This window comes from Myripristis murdjan, chromosome 5 (assembly GCF_902150065.1).
Source record: "Myripristis murdjan chromosome 5, fMyrMur1.1, whole genome shotgun sequence".
Taxonomy (NCBI): Eukaryota; Metazoa; Chordata; class Actinopteri; order Holocentriformes; family Holocentridae; genus Myripristis; species Myripristis murdjan.
The window spans coordinates 37,244,061-37,269,931 of record NC_043984.1 but is presented as its reverse complement, the minus strand read 5'-3'; the positions used below and the strand labels follow the sequence as shown (position 1 = coordinate 37,269,931).

General features: G+C 43.0%; 1 protein-coding gene and 1 long non-coding RNA gene across 3 annotated transcripts in view; one reads left to right on the top strand and one right to left on the bottom strand.

Moving 5' to 3' along the window:
- The window catches only part of LOC115359332 (NACHT, LRR and PYD domains-containing protein 14-like), a gene marked incomplete at its 3' end in the record, with an annotated part of 845,616 nt that overhangs the window by 238,194 nt on the left and 581,551 nt on the right, over nt 1-25,871 (bottom strand). The window lies entirely within an intron of this gene.
- LOC115359350 (uncharacterized) lies at nt 7,483-24,425 on the top strand. Of its 2 annotated transcripts, XR_003928247.1 has the most exons (4): nt 7,483-7,516; nt 9,557-9,636; nt 22,004-22,010; nt 24,414-24,425. It is a non-coding gene; the product is annotated as an uncharacterized LOC115359350 (long non-coding RNA). The 2 variants fall into 2 exon arrangements; XR_003928246.1 differs by lacking the exons at nt 22,004-22,010; nt 24,414-24,425 and adding an exon at nt 16,098-16,109.

Below are 25,871 nucleotides of genomic sequence, written 5' to 3'. Positions count from 1 at the left end.
TAGAAAAGTCTGGGGTTTTGTGAGTGTAGTTTTCGATTTGTGTTTAAGGTTTTGAGAAAATGGGTGGGGGTTTCAAGAAATTGGGAAAAACTGTAACGTCTTGCTAATTATTTGTTGTATTTTTTTTTCGCTGATTTGCTCATTATTTTTTGCCCATGTCTCAGAAAGTAATAAGTGAATTTACGCAGGAGACAGAGGGTTAATAATAGACACACTGTAACACACACACACACACACACACACACACACACACACAAACACACACACTCACACTCACACACACACAGTTGTCCCAGTCTTCATAGATCACATGTTGCTCTTCACTCCTCCTGACTCACTTTGCTGACTTGTGAATGTCGTCTTTTTTACTGAATAGATTTTACACTCACAGAAAAATAAAGACATCAAAAAAGAATCATCTAAAATCTCAGTGTCTGAATATTTTCGCAGAGCAACAGCAGAGCAACATTTTACTTCCTGTTCAGGCTGGAAAAAGAAAAAGCCACAGGCCTGTTCAGGGCCCTGGGAACACAGGGGGGCTGCTCACTTTGGAAAACTATAAATAGATTTGCATTTTTCATTAATTCATTTATTCTGTTGTCCATTTTCCAGTGGCGGGTTTCATACAGATCAGTCTGTATTTCCTGTGGAATAAACGGAATTAAACGGCTTTAAAAACGTGCTGTCTGACGTCTAGAACTGGCTAACATTTGTTTTTACCGCCTGATGAGATTTTATTTAATCACCACAAAGAAAATGATCACTGCTTTACTTTTTACATTTATCTCTAACAGATGAACTAAACAGTGAAAAATGCAGCTTGAAAATAGCGTCGGACAAAAGTAGCGACTCACAGCAGAAGCAGAAGTTTCTTTCTTTCTTTCTTTCTTTCTTCTTGGACTTGAAGTCAAAGATAAACAGAAATCCTCTCCTGCCGTCTGAACGTGTGCAGCTCTTCTACATCATGACAGTGGGACAGTCCAACATTAATGATGACGATGAGCCTCCTGGTCGCGGCTCGTCCAAACCTTCAACCAAAGTTTCACTTTCACCTGTGCTGCGTTCACGTCCTCATCGGACTCATGGGAGAATTCAGCAGCTCCCACCTGCATCCTTGCCCTTTGGGACTCTGGACAGGGCCGCCCCTCCCTACACGCACAACACGCAGCTGCGTAGGGCCTCACAATCCAGGGGGGGGGACTCATTTTTCATCCCCACAAAGAAAATGATCACTGCTTTAGTCAGCCCAAGCCAGGAGGAGAGAAAAAAGACACCTGTAATCTGACACCCCACAGCACGCTTTGCTGCAATGACTGACAGCAATCTGCATCTGACCAATGATATGACCATGAGTTACATGTTGTGGTCATTGTGTCCAAGTACCAGTATTTGTGTGTAAACAATTTAGAAAAACTGTAACAGAATTTTCTGCTGCTTACTGTGCATTGCTGTGCTATTGTTTTATGTTTGCTTTACTGTACTGTAAAGTACTGTATACAGTTTGGAGTTGACACCTTACTTATTTATTTTTATTTTTTGGTTATTTTGGAAACAGTTGTTACTGTGAAAAAGATGCTTGATTTATATTTTGAGCTTTGCAGAATTCTTTTTGAAGAAATAAATGAAAAGCAGTGAAAATGCAGTGTTTTGTGTTCAGTATGTTATTGTGTTGCTGCTGATGTGAAAGTGTGTTCATATGATGGAAGTGTGTATCCTTTTGTCATCAGAGTTACATTTTGACAAAGGATTTTGATGTTTTGATGACTGAGTTTCAGTTTGCCATAAATGTGAATGGTTTATTTCCAGGTGTTGTGTCTTTGCTCGTGTTTAGAGTTTTGGCACAGCAAGCAAAGCTTTTGCAAAATGAGTTCAAGCAATCGAAAAAAACTGTAACAGGGAGAGCAACACACTACAAACATATATTACATATATGTATGTGTGTGTGTTGTCATGAACCGGCTCAGAGTTCAGACAAAAATTATAGCTGCTGTGCAGCGATGGGTCGGGTCCGGGCATTTTTAAGCAATTCTAAGCAACAAGCAGGAGAATATGAACTTAAACTGAACTAATTGACACACCTGGTAAGAAAGGGGCAGGACAAAGGCCTGGAGGGGACAGATGATTGGCCAAAACACAACAAAGACATGCAACACGGGGGCGGGGCTAATGAGACAATGCAGGGCAGGTGTGAGGACAAACAAGCTGACAAGACTATGGAGGAACAATAGGGACAAAATTAACACAGCAGACTAAAATATAACAAACATTATAGCTGCTGTGCAGCAATGATCAGGGCCAGGCAAGTTTAGGCAATTCTGAGCAACAAGTAGAGAATAGGAAGATGAAAAGAAAGGTGGCATTCTTATGTGCATTTTGTATCATTTGAGACTTGAACTCACAGTTTCTGGCATGAAGGACAACACTCTATCTCACTGAGCTAATTGGCAAGTGTCATTTCATGTGAGGCTTCACGAATTGACTAAGACAGTCACATGACAGCAGCCGCCTATGCATGGAAAGGCAGATTTCTAACCACTGTAAAAAATAAATAAATAAATAAACAAATCATCAAGACAAAATCTGACAATGATGATCTGGCATGGGACTGGACCTTTGTGCAAAGTCTGTAGAGTTTTGGCACGTGGGAATGTTGCACAAGCTGAGGCTTGAACTCACAATCATCGACACCAAGGCCTGGCCTCTGTCTCACTGAGCTAAAACTTCACATGCAGCTTCACAAACTGACAGCCAAGACCTCCACCAGGTGACTTCACTGATCACCTCACCTTGTATCAGAAAGGAGGAGCTAATCAGTGAAATCACCTGGTGGAGGTCTTGGTTGGAATGAAAACCTGCAGCCTCTCGGCCCTCCATGGTACATGATTGGACACCCCTGGGCTAGTGGTCCTTATCATCCTGTTTCTCACAGGGTTTCCACTACATGTAATTGACACAATGAGGGCTGGAAGGTGGGAGGACCCAAAAGCAGGAGCCGCAGGCAAAAATGCTCAATGGAAACCAAAAATTTAATTATGACAGGGAAGACAAAAAACTAAGGCAAAACGCAACAGGACACAAACTAAACAATGAACCAACAAGGAACAGAACTCAAGACAGGACTTAAATACACAAGAACTAATGATCAAACAAGACACACCTGGGGAAGGGGCTGGAGCACAAGACAGGAGAACACAGACGATAGGCTGAGGTAAAACACTGGGAGGGAACAGAACAATCAGGGATGATTAACAGACACAGGACAGGTGTGGCACAGGGAGGAGCAAACAAGGCACAGGTGAAATCACTGAAAGGAACTAGGCAAAAGAAACACAGGAAACAGAATCAAACCAAAACACAAGAAACACAAAACCATGACAGAAGCACAAATGAAACAGAATCAAACAAAACACAAGAAACACAAAACCATGACAGAATCAAACAAAACACAAGAAACACAAAACCATGACACAAACATATACTGTATGTCACTATTTGATGCCATATCTTGCTTTGTTTTTTGTTGACACTACAATAAATCTGTTTTTTTGAAGAATAGTTTGATGTAGTTGGATTATTCAAGGTATTTCCTCTAGTTTTAGAGCTTCTTTTGAGTTTCTAGTTCTTGTAAAGCTGCTTTGATGGACTGTAGTGGAAATTAGAACAGTGAGGAAATGAATTTGGTCAGAGGATTATTGCTTTTAATAGCATTATTTAAAACATATGAACATGCTGAGGGCTCAACACTGTACGGCAAGTTTCAAAAGAGCGTAAGAGAGAAAGAGGGAGGTCCAGTCATGCCAGGCAGACATTTTTTCATGTCCCCCCCAGGAATTACTCTCTGAAGTTTTGCTGTTTATTGCCTTTTCAGCAAAACAAGAACCAACTGAGAATCACCTCACTGTGTGTTTCTGAGGACGGAGAGGAAAACAAACAAACAAACAAACATCTGAGAACACACACACACACACACACAGTCAGAGGTGAGCATGAAGGCTGAATTAGCCTCAATAGAGCGCCCGCCCGGCAGCCTCGCTTTTTCCTCCTCTCCCTGCGCCGCCTTTGCCTTCTCCCTCCGGGGATGATAATCCACAGAAAGCCGGGGCTCCTCACTATGTCCGCTGGGATGCTGTGTGAGCGGATAAACTCTGCTGTAACACCCCGCTCGGAGCAGACAGCAATCCTGAGAAGATCGTGCCGGTTGTAGACGTTGTTCGCCCAACAGAATGTTATCACGTTGAGACAGAACACATACACAAAAAGCCAAACAAAGTACCGATAGGAAAGACACTGAGCTGCTGCAACTACGTGTGCCGCCATCTTGCCATATACCCATGTAGGCAAGGTGGCCAATGCGGCCATTCGCCGGTAATTGCGGCATCAGGTGAGCCTACCTACTGGTTTACATATGCAAGTACAGTACAGGTGAATTTGCTTAGACCTCCAATATTAGATGAGGGCGTTTTTTCATGGCATTTTCAATGGAAAAATATCGTCTTATATTGGGATGAATACCGCATTTTATTCCCATTCCAGTTAGCCGAGAGCTAAACCGGAAGTTAGCCGGCTACCTCGGCGGAAGTCTCTATGCGCCCACTTCCAGTTTCTTCCCGAATCTGAATAACGAATCCAAAGTTTTTTTTAAAAGCCCAAATCCGAACCCGAATACAAATAGTGCAATGGCTGTACAGCCCTACTGCGCTTGTAAAACGAGCGGATTGCACTTCCATTAATTGATGATGTCATGAGGACGGTGACTCCGCCCACAGCGCCTGCCCGTCTCCAGGCAACAAGCTCACAACATATTTACAACATATTTAACAAACATAACGTACCATTCTGAAACATCCTGTAATAAACGGATCTGAGGTGGTTCGGTTTCTCCTGTCTGTGGTTCAGGATCGTACGTTTGTATAACATCACACTCAGGGTCCTGGTTCACGGGTCCCACAGGGTTTAGGGTTAGGGTTAGCGCCGACTGCTTTATCAACCCGACACAACACAATGCCAGCTTCGTCTGTGGTTCGGGATCGGAGTCGGGCTCAAACACGTACGGTCGTATAACATCACGCTCGGCGGTTGCCATGACAATCTTACATGAGATGATAATTCCTTTTTACCGGTGAGCACCATTGAGCTCTGTTGAGCAATGAAGGTTTCAGTTACTTGCTTGTGATTGGCCCGACCATATGCCACTCAGAAAACAGTCAGCCAATCAGTGGAGAGGGACTGATTCTCTCGTCTGATTGGCTAATCGAACTGTGCAGCCAGAGCTCCGGGAGAAAGGCGAGAGAGAGGAGCTGTGAAACTATATTTATCAGACCACAGGTTCAAAACCACAAACACATCATGCAGGGAGATCAACAGATAAAATAAAACCCTGGAGACGTGGACAGCATGGGGCCTTTAAGGACCCATGATCAAGAAAGTCAACAAAAACACCTCGCTGAAATGGTATGTCAGGTTTTTTCACTTCATTCATTTAATTTAGGCCTTATTCCTTTTTCTTTTAATCTTTCTTTATGAAATGACATATTTATCATTGCTTGTCAGTGCAGTTTTAAAAAGTATGATGGCGTACTTTTTACAAGAAGTCAAACATCAAATTTCCTTAGATTGTGGTAATTCCAGCAGAGTTTTTTTTTTTTTTTTTTTTTTTTTGCTGTTGCATTTGTTTAATGGCAACCTTGGTTTAAAAGAGATACCTGTCATTTTGTTCTATTTTGTTATGATTTTTCTTTGATATGTACGGTCTTGGTCTGGTCTCGGTCTCGACCTCCAAATGTCTCGGTAATGTCTTGGTCTCGGTCGGTGCGGTCTTGACTACAACACGACTTATTGGTTTAATGTTTTCAGTCCACTTGGTTCCATATCAGCTAGAATTTTTCTTTTTGGATCCTGAAGGAAAATGACAGCTGTTCCATAATCTATATTTCATGTACTATTTTTATCCATTCATCAGTGACTGCTGGGTCTGGTTTTAGCATCTCCTTGTCACCGCCTTTTTACTTGAGCCAGTTTCTTGTCCTTTTGGCTCCATCTTTCAAATGGGATATCACCATGTAGATAGCATCACATCTGAAAGGAATGGTACCTCCAGATACATTATTTAGATGCTGATGTATTTCTGGCCAATAAGGGACAGGAACCTGGCAGTTCCAGAAGATATGGAAGTGATTGGTGTCATTTATCTCCTCCAGCAACTCCCACCATCTCCAAAAGGCCTTTTTTGCGAGGGAGTCCTGAGAAATGGTGCAATATTTTTGCAGCAGAGCTCTGGCCATGCAGTCCAACTGGTTGAATTCCACTTCACTTCACAGATTCTCTGCCAACTCTCGTCCCAAATCTGAAAACAAGCCTCCTTCTCCCATTTCTTTGTTCCATAAAGCGTATTTTCAGAGCGACACTGGAGAGTCTTTTGAAATGCTAATAACTTTGGCCCTGATTGGTCCAGAGACTGGGTGCTGGTGTCATGTGATGCAGAAGCTCTTGTTCTCCAGTTTTACTCTGAGAAGATGGTAGACTGAAGGCATCTGAGGACTTTTCACTGAGCCATTCATTTGTTATTTATGGACGGACCTATGGCTGTTTTCACGTCTACTGTATTTAGCACTGAATTTGAATTATTTTGGATCTTTTATCATTTCTTGCTTTCATTGTCTGTTTATTTGTGTTTTTAATATTTTGATGTCTTTTCATTTCAGGTGTTATCTTTATCTTTTCATTTACTCTGATGGTTTTGTAAAGCACTTTGGAACTTACCTTCACAGGTGTAATATAAATATAAATTAGTATTATCAGTATTATTATTAATATAATTATTATTATAATTATTTCATTGGTTTTTCCTGCATTTTTGATTATTTTGAAAAATCTCTGACTGATAAATATCTAAAACTCTGGAAATTATAGCTCCATATTTTATTCTTCATTCAGATTGAGTGACTGCAGCTTGACAGAGAGCAGCTGTGCTTCTCTGGCCTCGGCTCTGAAGTCCAACCCTCATCTGACAGAGCTGGACCTGAGTGAGAACCAGCTGCAGGATTCAGGAGTGGAGCTGCTGTCTGCTGGACTGGAGAGTCCAAACTGCAGACTGAAGACTCTGAGGTCAGTAGAGGGGTGGAGTCAGTCCTCTGAGGTCAGTAGAGGGGTGGAGTCATTCCTAGAGGGGTGGAGTCAGTCCTCTGAGGTCAGTAGAGGGGTGGAGTCATTCCTAGAGGGGTGGAGTCAGTCCTAGAGGGGTGGAGTCAGTCCAGGCGGAGCAGCTTGGTTGCTTGGTTCTTGTGCTGGACACAGTCAGTGCAGGCAGCATTTCCTGGGAAATGTCCAAAGTGCTCAGTGGCCTCAGGACTGGAGAGAAAGACAGAGAGAGATCAGCCAATCAGAGCAGCCACAGTGTGTTGGGGTCATGTGATCTGCAGGTGATGATGATGATGATGAAGAGGATGATGGTTTTGTGTTCATCCCTACAGGCTGGAACATGTAAAAGACTGGATTCCAGCTGACAGCCTGAGAGGATGTGAGTACTGAGACAGTATGAGCAAGCACACACACACACACACACACACACACACACACACACACTCACACACATTAAGTACAAATCCAAACAAGGCTTTACAGAAAATGTGAGCGAGCTGAATCTATATGTGTGTGTGTGTGTGTGTGTGTGTGTGTGTGTGTGTGTGTGTGTGTGTGTGTGTGTGTGTGTGTGTGTGTGTGTGTGTGTGTGTGTTTCCAAAAGCAGCTAAAATCAGCTGACAGGACAGAGAAAGCTGGGCGCCCTCCCAGATAGCAAAATACAGTGATTCAATGTTGAATTTTGGTCAAATTGGTTATTTTTGGTTGAGGTTGATAAATCTATGTTGATTCAATGTTTAATTACAGCTACCATTTCAACATTTGAAAACATGTTGTTGAATCAGCATTGTATAGATGCTGGTTTTTCAATGTTGAAATGTCAACATTAAATAGACATGGTTTCAATGTATGGTATGCTGTGCGTCTGTGCCCCCGCCCCCCACCCCCGCAGGGGTAGGCGTGCCGTGGGAAGCTCGCGAGACCTGCTCTCTCCTGAGACTGCAGGAGACCCAAAAGAGTAAAGTGGGGCGGCACGGTGGTGCAGTGGTTAGCACTGTCGCCTCACAGTGAGAAGGTCCTGGGTTCGATTCCCACCCAAGGTCCTTTCTGTGTGGAGTTTGCATGTTGTCCCCGTGTCTGCAGTGGGTTTCCTCCCACCGTCCAAAGACATGCAGGTTAGGTGAATTGGAGAAGTTGCCCCTAGGTGTGACTGTGTGTGTGAATGTCAGTGTTTGTCTGTCTGCCCTGCGATGGACTGGTGACCTGTCCAGGGTGTTTCCTTGCCTTCGCCCTATGAGCGCTGGGATTGGCTCCAGCACCACCCCGCGACCCTAGTGAGGGTAAGCGGTTTAGAAGATGAATGAATGAAGAGTAAAGTGATTATTTTGGGCTTGAATGAGGCGTATTTAAAACCTACAGATGAAGGTTGAAAAGTGATGTAATGGTCCTTTAATAATAACATTGTTGCAATGTAGAATCAATGTAATTTCAATGCATTTATAGATGAATCAATACTGATTCAATGTTCGGATTGATTGACAATTCTACATTATTTCAATGTTGAACATAATGTAGTTGAATAAATATTGAATCAATGTTGAGACTGATTGAAAATTCAACATTATTTCAATGGTGATCATAACCAGCGCTTTCAATGTTATTTTCAACGTCTGACATCAACGTTGATTCAATCTTAAGCCATGACCATATCTCAATGTTGATTCAATGCATTTTTGCTTTCTGGGCTGGGAGCTCACGTGCTGCAGAGCTCCAGCTTGTCCAGGCTGAGTCGTGGGTTTGAATCCCACCTCAGGCCCTTTGCTGCAGGGCGGCCCCTCTCTCTCCCCGGCCTTTCCTGTCTCTCTCTGCTGTGTCCAGTCAAAGCTACAAGGACAAAAAACATTTTAGAAAAGGAGAAGACAGGATGAACAGATGTGGAAAGAAAGAAGCAGACAGGAACTCAAACGAAAACACACAGAAAATAAGAAAAAAAGAATTAAGAAAGCAAATCAATTGTAGTTTACTCTTAGTGTGTGTGTGTGTGTGTGTCTGTGTGTGTGTGTGTGTGTGTCTGTGTGTGTGTAAAGGGAGGTGTGTGATGAGGGTAGGGGGCAGACAAGGACAGAGAGGGGTAGAGAAAAAGAGAGGGAGATATAAGAAAAAAACCTGAAGGAGAAAAAGGAGAAAAAAGGTCTCATTTGTTTAATTTTTGATATGTATTTGTTTTTCTCTGGTATTTTGGGTGGATATGAAATCTGCCTTACAAACTCAACAAAAAATAAGCATTAAAAACAATAAACCAAACAAATCTTCTTTAAAAATAAATTCAAACCAAACTCAAATTGAAAACACAAAGTGTAAAATGACATTAGTTTTTATTTTTTATGAAAAATGCAAAACTATAATAACCTTATAAGAGCCAAGAGAGTGTAAGTGAATGATGCTTTCTGAGGTGTGCTGTGTGTCTTCTCCCCATCAGATGCCTGTGATCTCACACTGGATCCAAACACAGCGAGCAGAGACCTCCGTCTGTCTAAGCACAACAGGAAGGTGACGAACGTGTTCGTGCAGCAGCCGTATCCTGATCACCCAGACAGATTTGACCGGCCTCAGGTTCTGTGTAGAGAAGGTCTGACTGGGCGATGTTACTGGGAGGTCCAGTGGAGAGGAGAGGTTTCTATAGCAGTGACTTACAGAGGAATCACAAGAAGTGGTTATGACTCTGTGCTTGGAGACAATAAACAGTCCTGGAGTCTGGAGTGCCGTGATAACGGCTACATTGCCAGACACAACAGGAAGTCCACCATCATCTCTGTCTGTCCCAGTGGATCTCACAGAGTAGCAGTGTATCTGGACTGCTCTGCTGGGACTCTGTCCTTCTACAGAGTCTCTTCTGACAGACTGAGACTCCTGCACACCTTCAGCTCCACCTTCACTGAGCCGCTCCTCCCTGCGTTTACTTTGTGGTCATCTTATTCTTCTATTGTGGTTGAGCTGCCAGTTTCTCAGAAATAAACACTGACCTGAAAGGGTTTAGAACATGTTTGGGTGATTTGTGGTTTATAGTTGATTTTTTTTTTTTTTTTTTTTTTATTGTATCAGGCATCTTTTTTTTTTTTTTTTTTGAACAATTTATTTATTGAAATTTTCAGACAGAATACATTGTTTCAGAGTGAATACAACATTAATTGTTAACACCCCCCTCCCTCCCCCATGGACAAGAGTGGGACGGAAAAGTTCAACAGTGATAATTAAAATAATGAAAACGAAAACAACAACAACAACAATAGTAGTAGTAATAATAATAAAAATAAATAAATAAATAAATAAATAAATGAGAAAAAAGATAAATAAGACGAATTAAAAGAACAGTACAACAAATTAAGTTACAGCAACAGTAATGATCCATACACATGTAAAGAGTGCACTATAGAGATAAGACATGTAGAGGTCTCGTACATAGTGTAACATTACACCTAATCCTTCGGGTTGTTTAGCCATACATTGAGTGCATTCCAGGATCAAGCTCCATTTCAATTCTGACCAAGGACGTCATCTATAGGAGCAGTTCTATTATGTAAAAAGGTTGTAAATCCTCCCAAACATTTATCAAAGAGTAATGGTTTTCTCTTTAGATTAAACATAATCTTCTCTGATGGCAAGTATGACGAGAGTTCTTTAAGCCATAGAGAGATACCAGGGGGGTCCTCGCTCTTCCAGTTGATAGCTATACATTTGTTAGCTGCAATTAGGGCTAATCTGATGAAGCGAGTGTTGACCCTCATATTAACTGGTAAAATTGACAGGTCCCCTAAAAGTGTCAGCCGTGGATTGGCTGGGATTTCCATCCCCACTATACCTTTGACAGATAGATAGATAGATAGATTTATTTATGGATTAAGACGAATAAAACAGCAATCCATAGGATGACATGCAAAAGTACAAAACCTATTTCCAGCATGGTCCTTGGTGTTGCATACAAGAAACAAAATAGACAAGAAACAGACAAAGTCAAGACAGAGGTCATACAAAAATAGGTGGGAACAGAAGACATCCCAATAAAACAAATAACAATTAAAAAGCAGAAAAACTATCTAGAATCAATGCACATTCAACTTCTTCCATAAAAGCTGCTTGACCTGCCTTTTAAAAATTTCTCTAGATGTTAGGAGTCTTATAGCAGTGGGCAAACAATTCCATGCCATGATCCCAGTGTAGAAAAAAGAATTTTTAACTGCATTATTACACACTCTGGGGACAACGCAGGAGCGGATACTGGCCCTAGTGTTGTGACCATGGTGTGTGTGGACCATGGTAACACCAGAGCATAAGTATTTGGGAGCCTGCCCATTTACAATGCTAAACATATGGTTTAGCTTTTGTTGTTCCACTCTTAGGTGAACAGGAAGTAGACCAGCTCTTGCAAACTCCTCCCTGCCAATATGAGTACGGGGGGGTGCATTTAACAGGTACCGAATAACATTGTTTTGCATCACTTGGAATTTGTTTTTAAGTTTCACAGTCAGCCCAGAAAACCATGAAGAACACGCAAAATCCACATGACATTGAATCAGAGTTACTACCAATAATTTCTTCACAGAAAACTCAAACAACTTGGTCTTGCGATACAAAAACTTCAACTTAAAGGCACATTTAGCTAACACTTTGGCTGCAATGAATTCACCAGTAAGTGATTGATCCAATGTTAAACCCAAATATGAAACACTTGATTTAGACACAATTTCAGCCCCATTACACATCACCTTTAAAGTATTTGATTTTGCCAACTTCCTTTTTGTACCAAACAAGATTGATTCCGTCTTGCCAAGATGCATAGAAAGCTTGTTGTCAATCAGCCACTGGTTGACGGACTCAAGCTCTATGCCAAGAGTGTTTTCAATGGCTTTTACATTACACCCTGGGACAAGTAAAGCAGAATCATCAGCATATAATAACAACTTGCATCGCACAGCAGCTGACATATCATTAATGTATACTAAAAATAACAGGGGCCCTAGGATAGAGCCTTGGGGCACCCCACATGTTATACTCAAAGAATCCGAGAGGGTCCCTTCACACAGACTTGTTTCCTATGTGTCAAGTAAAGCCGTGTTCACACCGGACGCGATGAACGCGATGAAATCGCACGTAACACCCGAAATGCGTCGCGTGACCATGGAATCATTTATTTCCTCAATCGCGTCTATCGCGCGATGGACGCGTTGATGCGAACCCGCCCTCCTCTCTCCCTCCTTCCTCTCCCTGATGTAGGTGTCCCGCAGACTTTTCCATCTGTGGCGACACACATCCACTGACAAGACGCACACACGTAGCGAGACAGATATGCTGGGTTAACGTTACCGCTAGCATGGTTAATAGTAAATTACATCCAATAGCTGCATTAGCAACGGACACATATTCGCAAAATTTACTGGCACACGGCAGCCCGGCAGCCGGCACACGGCAGCCCGGCAGCCGGCACAGGGCAGCCCGGCAGCCCGCACACGGCAGCCCGGCAGCCGGCACAGGGCAGCCCGGCAGCCGGCACACGGCAGCCCGGTAGCCCGCACAGGGCAGCCCGGTAGCCCGCACAGGGCAGCCCGGCAGCCGGCACAGGGCAGCCCGGCAGCCGGCACACGGCAGCCCGGCACACGGCAGCCCGGTAGCCGGCACACGGCAGCCCGGCAGCCGGCACAGGGCAGCCCGGCAGCCCGCACACGGCAGTCCGGCAGCCGGCACAGGGCAGCCCGGCAGCCGGCACAGGGCAGCCCGGCAGCCCGCACACGGCAGCCCGGCAGTCCGCACACGGCAGCCCGGTAGCCGGCACAGGGCAGCCCGGCAGCCCGGCAGCCGGCACACGGCAGCCCGGTAGCCCGCACACGGCAGCCCGGTAGCCGGCACACGGCAGCCTGGCAGCCTGGTAGCCCGCACACAGCAACAATAATATTGTCCTCCATTTTTCGATTTCCTTTGGCAGTTCTTGACATAGGTGACGTAGGGAGAATATCAACACTGATTGGCTATCGCGTCAAAGCACCACGCGATGTCGCGTCAAAAGTTGAAATTTTTCAACTTGTGCGATGAGGCGTTTGACGCGATAAAGCGTCCAACGCGACGCGATGAAGCGTCAACGCGACGCGATGAAGCGTCAACGCGACGCGATGAAGCGTCAATATCGCGCGAGGCGCGCCGCCCGACCCAAAATCGCGCGTCATCGCGTCTTTGCATTGACTTTTAATGTAAACTTGACGCGCAAATTTGCGTTATCGCGTCCGGTGTGAACACACCTTAAGAAGTGAACCACTTGAGTGCTGACAGTGACGGTGTTCAGAATAGATCTCCAGTACTGCTCCAAACATCTACAAGTCCAGAACATATGGAGAAGGGATCCTATTTCAGTCTTACACCTAGGACAGCATTCAGAGTGGTTACTACTTATCTTATGTAGACGGTGAGGTGTCAAGTAAACCCTGTGTATGATATTAAACTGTAAAAGTTTGTGTCGGGTGTTATAGGAGAATGATTGAGAGCTACTACAAATTTCCTTCCACTCAGAGTCCTCGAAAGCAGAGTCAGTGTCCGTTTCCCACTTAAGTTTTGCATTAACAGCTTTATTTTCTGTCAGGCCCATTAGTCTGTTATAAGCATATGATAAGAATCCTTTAGAGTTATGCTTGTCTTGCATCATACCGTCTAGTTCAGAATCCTCTAAGGGGATAAGTTTCCCACCTTGCTGCACCCTAATAAAATCTCTGACTTGTAAATATTTAAAAAAAAAATGTGCAGAGAGGAGCCCAAAGGAGCGCCTCAGCTGCTCAAAGGATCTCAGATTATTGTGCTCATATAAATGTCCGAAAGTGCTTATACCTCTGTTATACCAGTCTCTAGTAATGCCATCCCTCAGTGCCCCAGGTAAAGCCGGATTAAAATTGTATCAGGCATCTTGATGGATAATTGTTAATTGATTGATTGGACAGGCTTGTAAAAATAATGAGTCATGGAGACACACAGCCGGCAGAGGAGGAGTTCCACCTGGCAGAATGGGACGATCCCGACTTCGACTGGTTCGTCTATGACACTGAGGAATACTGGGATGAGGTTGAGTTCCAGTTCGATCGCTTCCTCAGGAAAAAGGAAATCCGCAAGAGGCCTCAAAAGAAGGCGGCTTGTCAGGTTTTTGAGCGACAAAGACGCAAGGAAACAGCGATTTAAAGCGTCCTGGTGGCTCCCTGCCTCCTCTCCCTGCCCACATCAGCCACGCCAACGGCTTCTTCAAGAAAAGCAAAAACACATTTCCCTCCCTTTCCCCAAAATAAAAATAATAAAAAAAGACATTTTCTTGCCCCTTGTTTTAAGAGTAGCCTTTTAAGAATAGGTTAGTGTGTAATGTGTGTGGTTAAGAGAGAGAGAGCGCCCTGCTGCATGTAATATTCCTATGATATTTCTGTAATATTCCTGAAATATTCCTATAATATTCCTGTAATATACATTTAATTTTCCTAGAATATTCCTGTAATATTCCTGTAATACTTCTGGGATCATTCAGTTGCAGTGCCGGCCCTGCCTATGTTGGCGCCCTAGGCGAAATTACTCCCTTGCGCCCGTCCACCATGCCTGACATGGGTTACAGTGATTTTACAACGGCTGAGGGGCATTCTTATCTAAGGCACGATGCGCAGTGGAGTTGTAAAATCACTGTAACTCACGGCTTCAAGGGGCTTATTGCTTTTATAAAACGGTTACCCCAATATAGCCCATAAAATAAACACACAAGAAAAACTGAGAACTATTCATTCTTCCACCAAGCAAGATAGAGTGGACAGACGGTTGGCAAGCAACACAGACGCTAAGATTGCTTTTTCATCTAGCGCCATCATCATGTCACATCAGGCTATTTGGGCTCGTTTATGTTGAATTGGATATTTCCATTAATAGTGCAATTGTTAAAAGAGTGTTCAATTATGTTTGGACTCCTCTTTGCAGGGACGGTGGCGTGCGTTTCGTGACAGGTGCGTTTTTGCACAGACGTATGCCTAACATCAGTTGTAACAATAACAATAATAAAAGTATACAGTTAATTTACCACACATGGGCGCTGTCACACTGTGTCCGCTTTGGGTGGAGATAAAAGGCAGGTGGATCAGGAGGCAGCAGGGAGAGGTAGGCTATTTCTCCAGGGAGGCCACCGGACACAGTGGGTTACCCAGCTGCTCATATATGAATCCCCGCAGGCTGTCTATATTTTTTTCGTCATCATCTATGTGATTTTTTTGTGCATTCAGGGTGACATATTTTAGGCCATTTTCGTCGTGGCGAATGCTGAAGGAGTCGGGCTTTAATTTGCGGTTGCCCTCGTTCGCCCTGCGTCCCATATGAAGCTGCACGTCAAACCAGACTTTACAGACAAGCCCCCAAGGTGTGTCTGAACTTGGTGCCTGAAAGTGCTTCATCTTCTGGCAGTCTGCCTCGGTTATGGCTTGGTGGTGGGAAGATTTGTCACGTCCTTCTCGGCGGAGTTTCTTTACCACACCGGTGAAAACATTGTTGCTGGTGGTGAATTCAGCGTCTTTTAACAGACACCAAGCAGCTCCTCCAACCACTCATCCAGGCTCAGGCCACCCAGCAAATCAAAATTCACTACAAAGTCTGACATTTTGTTTACAAAAGTCTTGAAACAAATGTGACCTAATGAGGAAGTGGAGCGCAGAGTAGTTGGTTGCTAGGCAACGCTATGTCCGTTTACACTGGCGCAGGGATATTTTGTGCTGCGGTCTGCCAGCGGGTTACACTGATTTTACAACAGCATGGAACGCGGCTCAGCCAATCACATTTAAGGATGGGAAGCACCCGTCTTATAAACAACGGATAAAACGCACACATAGCATAAAAAGGCCCAAGTTATTTTGGTTATAGCTTATTCAGAATAATAAATCTATCATAGGCTATTAAGTGCAGCAGAAATGGTCCCAGTTATTTTTGTTACTGTGGCTTGGCTTGCTGACATGACTGAAGGGATGAAGGAGGAGGAGGAGGACTGGCGTTGCTTTGGGAGCGGGGTCGGACGGCTGAGCTCACCGGTAAACTAGAACTCGCACTCGTAACATTTAAATCAAGTGGTGGAATGGCCGCAGGAGTTTCCTCCTGCTCAACATGGTGTCGTTCGGTGAAAAAGCCAAGTAAGCTGCTCTGTTTCGCCATAATAAACTCCGTCTCCGTTTCTCTTTTTTCTCTTTACCTGTACACATTTCTTTCTTCCTGAATCTGGGAGGGACCGTTTGCGCGCAAACTAACTCATTCACTTCATTTCATTCAGGCTGATGACGCAGCCTGGGGGCGGGCACTCACGTATGATAGAAAGCTGCTGATTGACTGAGAAGCTAGCTTCACATGAGCTCTGCTAAGGCTAGCAATAGGGATGGCTAGTCGCTATGTCATCGGGGCTGAAAACGTCACTTCCGGGTCCAAACCAAATCACTCGATTTTTTTTTTTTTTTTTTTTTTTTTCCAATTGTTTTTATTAGAATATTACTGCAGAGAAAATGCAATTACAGTGCAATCGTAACCCTTATCCCAACCTAAAGAAGAGAGCCCAAAAAAATCTCATTTACCCACAACACATTCATACAAGACAATGCATTCATCCTTCATATACATGAGAGAGAGGAGTTCATTCTGCAAAAAGCATTTCAGTGTGCTGATATAGGAACATGAAAAACAAAATCGAAAAGGGAGTATAAGGTACTGTAACTCAGCGGCCATGATTTAGAACCAGATCCAGACCCCCCCAAAAATCGCGAACAGCGTCCAAGAGACACCTCACATGACAGGCCCTGGCTCATTCTGTATGCCCCGAGTGTTAAGGGTGCTGCAAAGATGTACTAGAAAGGGTCCCCATGATTCTTCCCACCTGTGTGGTAATTTCGAGTGATTAAAGCGGAGTTTCTCCATGTGGATTACTGAGGTCACTCGATTTTTAAAACAGCTTCAGCAGGTGACCATCATAAACTGGGTCAATCAGCTAAACCAGCAAAGCTCTCACGAAAACATAGTTTCAACCAGCAAACCATCATTAACTGGTCAGGCTGTTTTTTCAGCAGGAAGAGCACCATGTGTTTACTTTAGGCAACATACCGTATTTCCCCATTTAATCGCCCGGGCGTTTAATACGCAAAATCAACTTGGACCCCAGGCATTTAAAAGAACCAGGCGGCTATTCGCTGCAAGCCTTTATTTATTTTTGCACAGACCTGCACCAGGCCATTATTGTGATCACAGTTACCGTCCAACATATTTACAGTCGCTCGATTTAAGATTACGGTACACCCTTTTTTCTTAGCTATGAGGGACGAAAAATGACAAAACAATAAATAAATGAATAAATAAATAAATACGCATATAAATATATAAATGCATAAATAATTAAATTAATAAATATTTCTACATTTATTTATTTATTTATTTATTTATGTTTTTATTCATGCATTTATTTATTTATTTGTGTATTTCTACATTTATTTATTTATATATTTATTTATTTCTACATTTATTTATTTATATATTTATTTATTTCTACATTTATTTATTTATTTATGTATTTATATATTTATTTTTACATTTATTTATTTATACTTTTATTTATTTCTACATTTATTCATTTATTTATTCCTTCTTTTATTTCTACATTTATTTATTTATTCCTACATTTATTTCTGTATTTCTACATTTCCACATTTATTTATTTCTGTATTTCTGTGTTGTATGTTAATAAGGTGGGCGGTTCTTACATTAGTCTTAAGCACGATTGGTTTGTGGGTGTGATCCTATCCACTGCTACTGCCTGGACTGGCAGTAGCAGTGGATAGCAGTGGACTAGCTAGCTGCTAGGGCATTAACAACGGCAGACTGTTCCACGCCGACTTTTCAATGTCGTCGACGTTACGTCGACCCGTCAACACCGGGAGATTTTTGGGGGGGCTAGCGGGTCTCCAACCGGAGGGAGGGAGGGGTTGTAGTGAAGCGCCGACCGGGCGACCGGGGGGGTGAGGAGGCTGTAGTGGAGCGCCGACCGTGTGTGTGTGGGTGTGTGTGTGTTTCTTTGACTTTCGACGGGTCGATGTTTACATTAATGCCCTACTAGCTACTGTGTAAAACGCAATGGAAAGCGTTTTGAGAGCCATCGTCAGTGATTTAAGGTCACTGGCGAATGAGGTGGTAAATCATGCACCCACCGACTACTTCCAGTTTCATGGTTCATCCATGCATGAATCGTTTGCTTCTATTTGATTCGCTCAGTTGACCAATTGTGCACTAGTGAACATCCTCGCTTTTCTGTGCTCGTGCTCTGAAGGCATCAGGAGCGACTCTTCCTCTTCTGTCTCTGTGCCAAAACACAAGCTGATGTTTCTTGGTGAGTGGCATCGCTGGAAAGGCCCACACTCCTGCTGCCGTCCCTGCAGCTCTCCCACATGCTGCAGAACACGTCTGACTAACTCATCTGATGAAACTCCCTGCAGGTTAGGGTTAGGGTTAGGGTTAGGTTAGGGTTAGATGGAACACGATATCTCACACCAACTTCATCTCCAATTTCGGTAGTACAAGCGGCATAGTTGTGAGTTTTCGAGTTAAAAGGCACTGGCCCTCGTACGTTACTGGACATGCCAAAGCCCTGAAGAACACCATGCGTGGACCGAGTTAAGGAGATAGTGTGAGCCCACATGGCAGCTCCGATTCCCTGGACTGGGCTTCAGAAACTGTCAGGCTATGGTCGGCCCATGGGCTCACCCCCTACCCTCCAGTCACTTACATGTTGCAACAAATTGGGGGTCTAATCCTGTTGCTAAGTCTACGTTACGCTTTTATGGGGTCCTCGGGAGGATAGGACTCGTGCTAAATGGTCCCCTTTCCTTCCCAAATTCCCCAACTATCGCATAGGTCCGAGAACTTGGTTAGTTGTTAGGTTTAGAGGGGTTCGACGGGAGGTCTAGTGTCCTCCATGCTATACGCGCAAGGGAGGGGGGGAGGGGGGGGGGGGGGGGGGGGTTTGTAGAAAAAGGTTCACTATCAGGGGGGCTAGGGTTAGGAACGGTTAGGTTTAGGTGGTTGTTTTGGGGTTGGTTAAGTTTAGGGAAGGGTTGGGAGTGGCTATAACTGGGAGGAAATTTAAGGTGAGGGGTGGGAGGTTAGGTTTAGGGGAAGGTTAGGTTTAGGTATAGACTAAGTAGGTTAAGTTTAGGGAGAGGTTAGGGTTAGGTATATTTGTAAAGGTTAAGGTTAGGGTTTAGGTGAGGTTAGGGTTAGGTATAGTAAGGGGTTTGGTTAAGTTTAGGGAGAGGTTAGGTTTAGGTGTACTTTAAGGGTTAAGTTTAGGTATAATAAGGGGTTTGGTTAAGTTTAGGGAGAGGTTAGGTTTAGGTGTACTTTAAGGGTTAAGTTTAGGTATAATAAGGGGTTTGGTTAAGTTTAGGGAGAGGTTAGGTTTAGGTGTACTTTAAGGGTTAAGTTTAGGTATAATAAGGGGTTTGGTTAAGTTTAGGGAGAGGTTAGGTTTAGGTGTACTTTAAGGGTTAAGAAGGTTAGGTTTAGGTATAGTAAGGGGTTTGGTTAAGTTTAGGGAGAGGTTAGGGTTAGGTATAATTGTAGAGGTTAAGGTTAGGGTAAGGCAAAATTAGGTTTAGGTGTGGTAGGAGTTTGTTAGGTTTAGGAAGGGGGTTGGGTATATCGGGTTGGTGGTTTTTAGGGGGAGAAAAAACTACTCTAAATATATTGTCCTAAGTTCATAAGTTTCATAATTTTTTTTTTTTTTTTTTTTTTTTTTTTGTGGGACATTTGTGAGTGTTGCTGACTCCCGGGAATGGGTCTCAGCAACCGCTCCCATATGTCCCGTTGTTTTTGTTTTGTCCTGTCGTACCCCATTTGTCTGACTCCCGGGAATGGGTCTCAGTGATTGTTAACTCCTGTCTAGCTGGTCTTAGTTGAGAATAGTTACCTGTCCTTCCTGTGCCCTCCCTAGCCTGGGTCTCAGGCACCTGAAGGCGTTTTATATTTTATATCTAATGTTGGATATTAATTCTTAATTTAACTCCTAGAGTTGTGTCTTAGGTTTCTAAAAGTAATTTGTTTTTTGGTCTTATTTTAGTGCTGCTATTAGTTTTGGCAGAATGTTGTTTATTGGGCGCTTGGTTTTTCCGTCATATCCGTTTTTTAATTCCTAAATTTCGGGTTGACTATGGAACATTTCGTCAGTAGTGTCACCACAGAATCATCGAGGGTTTCGGCCGTTTACACACTAGACCCTCTCCTCCGTGGAGGCCAGCTGGGGTGATCAGATCCCAGCTAATGTTCCAGGCTATTTTTGAATTTTTACTTTAGGGTTTCTTGCCAATGTTGGGCTATCCTTTGCGCCGTGCTGGGTGTCCAGTGGACTTTGTCTGCCCCTGTCCGAAACTCTGTTTTTTTGAGAGGGATGACATGCGGGTATTTTTGGATTTCCGAGTTTAGTTTCTGGAGCATGTCCCTCTCCTGGATGCTAAGTCTATCGCTGTAATTAATTACTGCCCATTTAATTTCTGCCTGTGGGAATGTGCTCTGTGCTATGTCGTGCAGCTGTCCCACTTGCTCCAGGGTTTGCCTTGGGATTGCTGTGTTTTTGTCATTGATCCCGAAGGATAAAATGACCTTTTGGACCTTCTCAGTGGTGGGTGTTTTTCTTTTTAGGATGTTAATGGCGTGGAATATTTTGGCTCCCGGATAGGAGTCCATTTGGATTTGGGGGCCCAAATTGTGTGGGAGCCTGGAGATGTTGGAGTCTCCAATAATTAAAAAGGGACAGTTCGGTTTGAGGCTCCAATTTTTTAATTTGTTTCCAAAGTGTTCATGCCTCGTAAGGAGGTTTTGGTTTTCCTTTTGGGTCGGCACTGTGTTGGTTTCCAGTAATTCGGTTAGCCTGAGCTGTGCCTTGTTTAGGGTTGAACTGTCCAGCTTTTTAAGTTCCCTGTTTGTCCAACGGACTGCTACAGTCCAGGCCTCTCTCCACCTAGCTGTGTTTGATTGGGTGATTTCCCATTCTGTTTCCTGTGCCAATCGGAGGAAGTGGTTATAAATTGTTTGGAGAGAGGTTGTGACCCAATTTGCTGTTGCGGTTTCGGGTAGCTGGAGGCCAAAGGGTTGCAAGAGGTTTGCAACCTGTTTGGGGCTCCTTCTGAGAAGGTCCTCATACATGGTTTGTTGCGCTTCACCCTGGTGGTGCAGGTATTTAATGTATTTTTTCAAATTTTTGCTAAGGGTTTTAAACTCCGCTGTTGCCATTTTAGTTCCGGGTTATTTTAGGTTTTTAATTTCTGATTTAAGTTCTATTTGTTAGTTTTTAAGATCTATGTTTCCTAGAGTTCTTTTTTCTTTCTTTTTATATATATTTTATAAAAATGTATTATATATTCTAAAAAAGGTTTTTGAAATTCCTAACTGGGTAGTGGGAAAGTAACGTCTGTGGTCCCGATGCAACCTCGCTAGTCCTCTGAGTTTGGACTAGAGGTTGTTGATTTGGGGGAGGTGATCGGTTGAAGAAGCCCAATTGGTTTAGGGGGTAGGTCAGGTTCACCGTGTGTGGTGTAGTATGGTCTGTGGTGTGTGTTGGAGCTATTCTCCTGGTAGAAGACTGGGTGACAATTAAGGCCTCTAACACCCTGAGACCACCCGTCCTGCGTGCTGTCTCCAAGTGAGACCCAGGGGGGTTGTATACTTACTGAGAATAGTGCAGGTAAGACTCTCGTTATCACCGTTAGGTATTCCCGAGTCTTGCCCAGAGCTATTCTGCGTGTTCTCCGTTGATCAGTCCTGCTCCTTGTGTGGTGGTTGTTAGAAAGGAGTAGGCAAGGAAAAACGCTCTTTATTATAGCAATTAAAATTGCTGTTGTTTTAAGAAGTGCAGGTGGAAGGTCTGGGAGAGGTCCAGGGGCTGCTCCTGTTGCTGCTTCTTCTGCTGCTTCTTCTGCTGCTTCTTCTTATTCTGCTGCTTCCTCTGTTGCTGCTGATGATTCTTCTACTGCCTCTTGGGGTCTGGAAGTCTGTTGTTCTTCAGGTGAAGAGTGTTTTGGGTTCTTCTTCTTCTTCTTCTTTTGGTTAGACAGACTAGACGCATCTACGGCGTATTGCTGCCCCCCTCAGTTAATGATTGTTATTTCTCTCTCTTATATCCTTTCATACGTTCCAGTGGATTGCAAAAACTTCATAAGTATTTTTGTTCTCTCCACATCCCCTTTGATTAGAATTGTTGCCATGTTAAATTTTTCCACCCCTAATTTTGCCAGAGCCCTAAATAGTTGTTTCCTTTGTTTTGAGTAAATGTTGCATTTTAATATGACATGTTTAACCGTTTCTAATTCTCCACACTGACATTTCCCATCTCGATGTTTCTCAATTAAGACTAGTCCACTCTTCAGACTGCTATGTCCAAATCTTAACCTCATTACCTTTACCTCATCCCTCCTTTTTAACCCACTTGTTATTGGAGCCCATTTTGTGACTGAAGGATGGATTGAGTACAGGTGCCTTCCTTTTTTCTCCCTATTCCATTGTCCCTGCCATTCTTTCAAGATTTTCTCCTGTATAATTGAATAAGTCTCCATAACCCCAAGACCAATAGTGATTTGTACCTTTTCTTCCTGCAATGCCTCCTTAGCTAGCTGATCAGCTGCTTCATTCCCCTGTATTCCTGCGTGTGCTGGTACCCACATGAACCCCACAGTGCCTCCTAATTTCTGAATTCTTATTATTGCCAAAATTATTTCTGTTAAAATGTCTGGCCTGGCTTTGGACTTTCTGTTTTCTATTGACTGTAATGCTGATATAGAGTCACTACAAATTACTGTAACCAGAGGTCTTGCTTTTTCAATCCACCTAAGAGCACAAAGGATGGCAAACAGCTCCGCAGTATATACTGAGGTCTTATCTGGTAGCCTCCACCCCCTCCCTTTTTTTTTATCCCATATATACATTCCAAATGCTGCTTTTCCTGAAGAAGGGTCTTTCGACCCATCCGTGTAAATGTATACACTATCTCCCCATATTTCATATTGATGTTCCTGAACAATCTTAGGGGCATCTCCTCTCCTCTCATTGATTTTATTTTTGATACTCAAGTCGACCTCTGGTTCAGGCCACAACCACTGAGGAATTTCAGGCCAGCAGATAGTTGGGCCCACTTTCATATTACAGATACCAATCTCAGCTGCTTTTTCCCTCATAGAGTTGACATAACTTAGTTTAGTATTTCTACCTGTAAATTCCCAGTGCTGTTCCATAAGGCTGTTAGTAGTTAATTTTAGTCCATTTGCTTTTAGTTTTGCCCAGTAATGCAATGCCAGTTTCATCCTTCGTAGCTCAAGTGTTGTTTCCCCTAGTTCAACCTGTAGAGCCGATACTGGAGTTGTCCTAAATGCTCCACTACAAACTCTCAGAGCTTTAGCTTGTAGCACATCTAGCTTAGCCAGCACTGTTGGCGCTGCAGATCCATATACTAAGCACCCATAATCAATCACTGATCTAATCATGGCCCTATAAACTGTCATGAGGGTAGCCATTTCTGATCCCCAGCTAGAGCTGGTCAAACATCTCATCACGTTAATAACTTTTTCACATTTGCTTATTATTTTTCCAATATGTGTTTTCCACGTCATCTTCTCATCAAACCACACTCCTAAAAATTTAAAACATTTAACTCTCTCTATATTGGCACTGTACAGAGATAGACCTGTGACTGGGACCTTCCTTTTGAAACCAAATATAACATACTTTGATTTTTCTGTTGAAATTTTAAAGCCCCACTTATTGGCCCATTCAACTACCCCATTAAGTGCTTTTTGAGTCTGTTCAACAATATATTCAAGGTTTCTTCCCCTTTTCCAGATAGCCCCGTCATCAGCAAAAAGGGAAACCCCAAAATTCCCCTTAAAATTACTCAACATGTCATTCACCATAATGTTAAATAGCACTGGGCTAATTACACTTCCTTGGGGAGTACCATTTTCTACTCTATACACCTCAGACAGTACTGTACCTACTCTTACTTGTATTGTTCTATCACATAAAAAGTTTTTAATCCAATTAAACATTCTACCTTTAATTCCTGCTTTATAGAGTTTTATCATAAGTCCCTCTTTCCATAATGTATCATATGCTCTCTCTATATCCAAAAATACACTTACTACAGATTCTTTGTTGGCTATTGCCCTTTTAACATCTATGTCTAATTTTAATACCGAGTCCATTGTAGATCTTCCCAACCTGAACCCACTCTGATGAGACTCAAAGTACCCTTTTCTCTCTAAGTAGTGCGTTAGACGATCAGTTACCATTCGCTCCGTTACTTTACAAGCCACAGAGGTGAGAGCTATTGGCCTGTAAGACCCTGGGACATGAGAGTCCTTGCCTGGTTTTAATACTGGGACTATTATAGAATGTTTCCATTCCTTAGGAAGATTTCCTTCTTCCCACACTGTGTTGATTAGTGCCAAAATTTCCTCTAAAACCATGTCACCAGAGTGCTCCAGCATTTTATAGGTCACTCCATCTTTCCCTGGGCTTGAATTTGATCCAGCTTTGATCGCACTTTTCAACTCTTGCAATGAGAAGAAAACATTTATAATATCTGAGTTATCATTACTATACTGTAGTTTATCCTGCTCTCTACTAATTATTTCAGCTCTTCTGTTTCTGTTCTCTTCACATAGGCTATCAGAACTATGTACTTTTTGGAAAGTTATGCCAAGCATATTTGCCTTGTCTTTACTATTAACTGCAACTTCCCCACTATTATGAAGCACTGGTATATTAACCTGCTTAAATGCTCCTGTCATTTTATGAATAAGCCCCCAAACCTGGGTTACACTTGTCTGAGGCCCTATGTTACTACAAAATTCTTGCCAGCTTTTCTTTTTTGCTTCCTTAATTACTCTTCTTGCCTTTGCTCTTAACTTCTTATATTGGACTGCATATTCTTCAGTTGGATGTTTCCTGAGCTGTCTGTAGGCCTTGTTACGAGCTCGAATTGCTAAGTTACATTCATTATTCCACCAGGGAACTATTCTTTTTTTCCTTTGGGTGGATTTCTTTGGTATGGTCTCTAATGCTACTGAGTTAATCACATCACAAATAGATTTAAACCACTCATCCACCCCTCTCTCACTATTTACATTCACAACTTTTCCTAGTAGCTGTTCCTCAAATTCCTCCCAATTCGCCCTTTTAAAATTGAACAAACTGAGCTTCTCTTGAGGCTCCCTCACCAAAATCCTACCAAATCTGCTCAAGATCAATGTATGATCACTGCCCAGTGTGTATCCATCCATAATATCCCACTCCCCCACTTGTGCTAACTGGGTTGAGGCAAGAGTGATGTCAATGCACGACTGAGATTTCTTGTTAGTTCTGAACCAGGTTGGTCTGCCATCATTCATCACTACTAGGTTGTACTTATCTATAAAATCCTCCATTATCTTACCATTACCATTATTAACCCTACTTCCCCACATAGTACTGTGAGCATTAAAGTCCCTGTAGTGTATTTTGTTGAGTGTGTTTACGTAGATAATGACGTCATTGGTCATGTGCCTTGTTCTTGTATTGTTGCGCACGGCAAAAACTCAAGTAAAAAGAAACGTAAACGTATCTGCTGACTCTTCGTTTTATTGTGTTGCTAAAAAAATAGTATAAGACACAACAGTGGCGACGAGGATCGTTAATGGAACTACGTGCAACGTTTTCCTGTCACACTTCGCGCAGTTACGAGCTCCGTGGAG